Below are 7,713 nucleotides of genomic sequence, written 5' to 3'. Positions count from 1 at the left end.
ATCGTTAGAAGAATGGCATCTACGCTTATATTAGTCTGTTTCTTTCTTATTCCGAGGTCACCGTAGCCACCAGATCCAGTCTGTATCCAGATCAGATGGTCACTGCAGTCACCCGGATCTTTATAACTTTATTTTCCTGTACAGTGGATCAGCACCTAGAGAGGACTTCTACATCCCTGAATGTCAACGGAGATCGGGACAACTAGATGAGCCACAAAGACAGATCCCCAGTGAGGACCTTGTCTCCTAGATGGCCACAGGAACCAGTTGAGTCCTCTCCACAATGTGACGTTGCTGCAGCCTGGAATTCAACTGCTGGTTTCGTCTGGTCAGAGGAGAACTGGCCCACCGACTGAGCCTGGTTTCTCCCAAGGTTTTTTCTCCATTCTGTCACCGATGGAGTTTCGGTTCCTTGCCGCTGTCGCCTCTGGCTTGCTTAGTTGGGGACACTTTATTTCCAGCGATATCGTCGACTTGATTGCACAGACACTATTTAAACTGAACTGAGCTGGATGATGACATCACTGATTTCAATGATGAACTGCCTTTCACTGAAATTTGAGTGTTTATTATTATCATTTTGCATTATTGACAGAATATTTTCCTAATTAATGCTGTACAGTTGCTTTGACACAATCTGTATTGTTAAAAGCGCTATATAAATAAAGGTGACTTGACTTGACTTGAAACTCATTTGATACTGACCTATCACATCCTGTGACATGACCTTTATCTGAATTTACATTATCTCATGGATGTAACAGTAAAACAGTTCAGCTCACAGATTAAGACTAAGCTGTAATGCAGGCAAAACTATTTCAAAAATGCTTATAAATCATTAAAGGTTTTGGTAACACTTTACAATAACACCTCATTTGTTAACATTAGGAAATGCATTAACTAACATGAACTAACAATGAACAATATATTTTTACAGCATTTATTAAAGTTTGTTGATGTTAGTTAATCAAAATGTTGCTATTAATTCACAGTGCATTAATTAATGTTAACAGATAAAACTTTACATTTTAATAATGTTTTAGATTTAAACTTAATATTAACTAACATTAATAAATGCTATATAATTATTGTTCATTTTAATGAATATAATTAATGTTAATAACTGAAACCTTATTGTAAAGTGTTAACAAACTTTTATATATAGTTCTGTGTGTGTGTGTGTGTTTCACAGTCTTGATTGTTTGGATTAATCCATTCATTGCTGTATCCCTTAAAACCAACCTGCCAGAGTGTTACTGTAAATGCATGTGTCCGCTGTGCACCGTTCTCCAGATGCCACCGGGGTGGCGTTTGCACTGATGGCTTGGGCCCGCCATCGCTGCTTGCAGCTATATTTATTATTATTTTCTGTCAAGGTTTTTGGGGCTTTTGGAGCCCTTAACATGCTCAAAAAGTCTTGAAATTAGGCACACATCTTAGAATCTGCGGCTATTAGGGCCTGGCAGAGACTGGTACACAGGCGTGGCAAGGGGATTTTGATCAAACTGCAGCAGTTTTTCACTGCATGAAGCCGATTACATAGATGTGACTATTTTGAGTCAAAGTTATAGCACCACACACTGGCAGCAGGAAGTTTCTCTTTTAAAATAGCTTTGAAATCACATGCTTATTTTTACTAATATATATATATATGAGAAGAGTTCATTTGCAAAAACCGATTAACGCCACTTAATGCCGTGCATTATTCTCCACAGAAGCCGACAAGCGCCCTTGTTGTTTTTGGACAGAAGGCGATTTTAGCAAATCAGCACGCTGTATTCAGGTCAGGTGACAAGGCTACTTTCACTTTGAAAAGACGTGCTAGCTGAGAGGAGTTTCGTCAAAGTTGACTAAAAGTGATCGAGGATGAATAATTTCGACGAACTTGATGAACCTGTGATATTTTCTTCAGTGAGAAAAAGGAAAATAAAAGCTGAAAAGTTTTCACGGAACATTGCAAAAGCAGCGTGTTACAATGGTGAGGGAAAAGCTCTGTGTAATCACATCCAAACAGTTTATGATCACAACAACAACATTTGTCAGGCATCTACATTGTCATCTGAGGAGATTACAAAGATTAAACAAGTGTTTTTTAAAACTCTAAATGTATTGCGTGTAATCACATCCATACAGTTTATGAAACATAAACTCTAAAACATGAAATGTGGAGTTATCTGCTTTTGCCAAAAAATGACTGTTGGAGTTATCTGCTTTTGCTATAAAACAAACATTTAATATGTAAAAAAACATACTTTCAATGAACTTTAATTTAGTAAATTACCTGTATTTGTTTAATACATCCAAGGTTACATACATGGTTTACATCCAAGATGGCGGCGCGTTCACACGCTGCGGCTTCTCTCTCTCCCGACAGAAAGGTGTTTTCGTGAGCTGAACTCCCTCCCGACCTTGCCCCCCCCTCCCTCCCCTCTCTTGCCCCACGCACCACTGAACTCTGACCCTCTAACGGACTCTCCCACTCCCAAATACACACACACACTGTCACTTTAATCAGTCTGAATAAGCTCTTTTGCACTACAAAACATTTTTTGCACTACAATCACTATTTCTGCACTGTTGTTTACTTTGCTGGTTTGCACTCTATCTGCCATATGCCTTGTGCTTTATATATATATTTTTACATTTGACCTTATTTGTATATTTGTATAGTTGTATTTTGTATTTTGTATTTTGTAACAGTTAAAAAGGAAACAGTAATTTCTTATATCTTTAAAGTGCATTATCCAAACGCTTCAAAACATTTTACATTCAGAGAACAGGTCATTCTCAGGAAACATGATTATTTTCATGAATTTACAATGCTCTATGGCTATTTTATTTTTTTTACATTTCAGCTAACATTTCAGGCTTTAATTCTAAGTTTGTCCACCAGATGGAGTCATAGGATAAGAAATATTTTAAGCCTAATCCTTTTTCTGCTGTGTTTGCAATAGATAGATTGACAAAAATACATAGACTAAGTTAATATGTACTGCACTGGTAATATAGATTTATGTTATTATTTCACAAATGCTTGTGGATCATTAAAATAATTTAAAACAAGGTTTATAGATCATTAAAAGTTTTGGTAACACTTTACAATAAGGTCTCATTTGTTAACATTAGTTAATGCATTAACCAACATGAACTAACAATGAACAATATATTTTTGCAGCATTTATTAACACTTCCTAGACCGATGGGACAGTCGTGGCCTAATGGTTAGAGAGGGGGACTTGTAACCGAAAGGTTGCGGGTTCAAGTCTCTGCACCGGCAGGGACTATAGGTGGGGGAGTGAATGACAAGCACTCGCTTCCACGTTCTACCTCCAAAAATGGCTGCCCACTGCTCCCGGTGTGTGTGTTTGTTTACTGATGTGTGTGTGCACTTGGATGTGTAAATGTAGAGCACAACTTTCAAGTATTTCACCATACGTGGCCACACATCACGTCCTTTCCTTTTTGACCTTTTCTGTTTTGATTTGAATTAACTGGACCCTAAAAACCTTCTGACCTTATTTGATGAGAATGAATTGGAGGTGAGAAATTGCGTTTAACCCTCTGGGGTCGCACCCACACCGTTCTACTTCGAGGATCTTGATAGAAATGTAGTGGAGTGAAAAGTACAATATTTGTCTTTCAAATGTAGTGAAGTTAAAGTCATAAGTTCCCAGAAAAAATAATACTCAAGTAAAGTACAGATACTCAAAAAGTGTACTTAAGTACAATACTCGAGTAAATTTACTGTCCGCCTCTGCCGGTGTGGTCTGTCATGTTTCTTCTTGATGACTGCGAAAAGAACTAAAATACTCCATAATTTTTGATCGTACAGATAAGATATCATTTGAAACTGCAAAGGGTCTACTTTTATTTGTGTATAGTCATAATAACAACAAAACAATGTGCTTTTGTAAAATAAAGAAAACAAACAGGGTGCACTCTCTGTTATTTCGGTCTCTTTCAAGTTTCATCACAGACATGAAAATAAAACAACCTGAATCTCAGCGAATACTTGTCTCACAGACATGAGAAATATATGTATAGAAAGCTTGGAATGTCTAATTTTAAATGAAGTAAGTCACCTCAAAAACAAATATTCTCTGATAATTTAATCTGTATGAAACCAGTGCGAGCTCCAGTTTTTGCCATCTAAATTCATTATCTCTAATGTGACAACGTCCACGAGTGGCTCAGCTTTTCAAATGCTAAACATCCACGTGAGATGAGCAGACATGTAAATGCCCACATCACCTCCAATAACAAACGTGAAGATTAATCAAGTTCATCTCAGCTGCTTTTTGTTTCTGGAAGAAGGCACACTGAGAATTTACTTCAGAAAAAGAACACGATGCGACGCGCAGCTTGTTCCAGTGGAGGATATCATTCTGATGAGTAAGATTACTTGCGTTATTTGTTATTGTGTTATTGTGACATACCTTTTACACATTTTACTAGTTAAACCTTTCCCAAACTATAATTCCTGACTACATAAAATCAAGTGAAACATTTTGAAATAAGTGCCTCACAATGCCAGGATATTTTTTTAATGTTCTATAAAATAGAAAACCACAAGATATAAAAGTAGTATGAGTGTTAACACTGTAACATTAGAGTTTAAGAATGTTTGGCACAAAGGTGTGTTACTCTTCAAATCTCAGTATGTTCAATCATTGGTCCTTGACCTTCACTGTGTATATTTTGATTATACTGTGCTGTAAATAAAATAGGCTACAAATAATCAAATCCCCCATTATGTTACTCTCCTCGTATTCTTTTTGACCTGCTTCACAGACACATTGCTGTCTCATGGCTCATTATGGGAGGCCCTTTGTCTTTCAGGTGTGGATCACTAAATATTCATGGCCATTGTCACTCACTAACATACAGCCTGTCTAACACAAATCATGTCTTACAAAAGTTAAATCAATATATTGTTTTCTTGTGAATGAGTGAGCAGGATGAATTTTACATCACTTTGGAGCAAAAACTCTGTCACACCCTGTTCTCAAAAGTCCTATGAACAAATGTTCTGTATGTGTTTTATGGTCTTATTTCAGTGACTTAAATTGTTTTGTTTTTCACTAACCACACATAAACGTTGTTTTCTCAAAACCACAAACATGTACATTCATGCTGCTCACATATTATTGTAGCCCAGTTTGTGTTGATTACAGTGTAATCTGAATTAAGCCATTAATATGTTTTTAAGATACTGAAAAAAAGCACAAATATTAGGGCATGTCAAAACTTCTCCAGGGCCCTAAAACACCATCAGACCCCAGAGGGTTAACTATAGATAGACAGAAATTTACCAAAGAAGAACTGAAGTGCAGACTTTAAAACACTTCCATCATTGAATGATTTTCAATCACATCTTGATTGTTTGATTTCAAATCCATTGTAGTGGTGTATAAAGGCAAAAGCACACTCAGTGTCTGAATACTTCTGGACCGGACTCTATATATATATATATATATATATATATATATATATACATTAGGGCTGGGCATGTTAACGTGTTATCGCGTTAACACATTCATTAATTAACGTCGACAATTATTTTATCGCGCATTAATGCAGTTTTTATTATTATTATTATTATTTTGAAAGCCCGTTGCTCACTGGCTCTGAATTCACATACAGACAAACCATGGGTCACAGGAGGAGTGGGTTGTTGATCAGTACTGGCTTGGGATGGGTGTCATCATGCGTCTCAACCAATGAAAGCATTTGGGATGGGCCTAAGACTGCAGCAGCGCTCACATGAACGTTCCCGATAAAATTATTTAGGCTAAGCATCAACATTCTCAACCCACTGTTCACTGTTATTTTTAACAGAAAAGAAGGCAACATGCTCGTAATCACTACTTCATAAGTGGGAAATAGGAAGTTTACAATAGCACGAGAAGACAGCAGAGAAGCGATCTCGCTTAGCACAGCGGAATGCATCGTTTTGTTGACTTTGTGGTTTATTATTTTGAGTCGTTTAGGATGCGGTAATCAGAGGTGTAAAGAGTACCTAAAAACCATACTTGAGTAAAATTACAGATACCTTACAGTGAAAATTACTCCACTACACATTACAAGTCACCAATTTCAAAACAACTTTAGTAAAAGTCTTAGAGTATCTGATTTTAACAGGTGTTTTTTTACTTTAAACCGCATAAAAACATTTAATTAAACCAAATACACAAAATAATGTTCTTTTTAGCAGCATCATATGACCCCTTTAAGTATTTTACTTATACTAAATATAGGCTCAAAAAATGCACTAGTCAAAGAGACATGCCAGACTTTCAAATCTCTGCCTAGTGTGGAAGCCTGAAAACAGAAGAGCCAGGAGTGGCTCGCATATCTAGATAGTAGAATCTGACGAAGGTAATGGGCATGGACCAACCCGCAGCGTTGCAGATGTCCTGCATAGACATACCTGCTAAAAAGGCCTTGGAGGCCGCCACACTTCGAGTGGAGTGAGCCTTGACCCTAGTGGCGAGGGGAGATCAGAGGACTCATAAGAGATAGAGATGGCATCCACTATCCACCGACTGAGTGTCTGTTTCGTAGCTGGAAGACCTCTCTTAGGGGGACCATAGCAAAAAAGCAGTTGGTCCGCCCTCCTCCACAGGGCAGCTCTGTGGACGTATGCGTCCAGTGCTCGCACTGGACACATAGAGTTAAGATTCTGCTGGTCTGGCTCCCTGAAGGGAGGAGGACTGAAGGCCTGGAGTACAATAGGCTGAGGTGCAGATGAGGGGAATTTACAGACATACCCCACTCGAGGGTACAGAAACGCTTTGGCCAGACCGGGCGCAAAGTCAAGATAGGAAGGGGCCACTGATAGGGCCTGCAAATCCACAACTCACTTAAGAGAAGATATCGCCAGAAGAAAGGTCGTCTTTATAGTAAGGTAGCGATCTGAGATCTCCTCAATAGGCTCGAACGGAGGCTTACAGAGAGCTTCTAGCACCACAGCCAGGTCCCAAGTGGGGATGCGAGATCGTACGAGAGGCCTCAGCGCACCGTGGAGGAAACGTGTAACCAGGGTGTGTCCCACTGACTGACCACCGAGAGGGGCGTGGTAGGCCGCAATAGCCGCTACGTAGACCTCCAGGGTAGAGTGGGTCAACCCTGTAGAGAAACAGGCCTGCAGGAACTCCAGTACTGTGCCAACTGGGCAGTTAGCTGGGTCGAGCTGGCACTCTGTACACCAGGAAGTGAAAAGCTTCCACTTCAAGGCTTACAGTTTCCTCGTGGAGGTAGCTCTGGATTGGAGGATGGTCTCAACAACCTCAGTTGAGAGACCAGAAGCTACTAGTTGTGCCCCCTCAGGGGCCACACCCATAACTTCCACAGCTCCGGGCGGGGGTGAAATATCGTGCCCTCCACCTGTGAGAGGAGGTCCCTCCTGACGGGGATCTCCCATGGAGAGCCGTCGAGAAGGGAAATCAGGTCCGAGAACCATACTTGGCCTGGCCAGAACGGGGCTACTAGCAGTAGACGGACTCCATCCCGGCGCACTCTCTCCAGAACTCCCAGGAGCAGAGTGATCGGGGGAAAGGCGTACAGACAAAGCCTCGGCCACGTCTGTACCATGGCATCCAGCCCCAGTGGAGCTGAATGAGTCAGAGAGAACCAGAGGGGACAGTGCGATGGGTGCGATGTTTGCGACAGGTCCACCTGAGTCTGGCCAAAAACTCTCCATATCTGCTTCAC

The sequence above is a fragment of the Sinocyclocheilus grahami genome, unplaced genomic scaffold (assembly GCF_001515645.1).
Source record: "Sinocyclocheilus grahami isolate Dianchi unplaced genomic scaffold, SAMN03320097.WGS_v1.1 scaffold2034.1, whole genome shotgun sequence".
NCBI lineage: Eukaryota > Metazoa > Chordata > Actinopteri > Cypriniformes > Cyprinidae > Sinocyclocheilus > Sinocyclocheilus grahami.
This window is presented reverse-complemented; position numbering follows the sequence as displayed.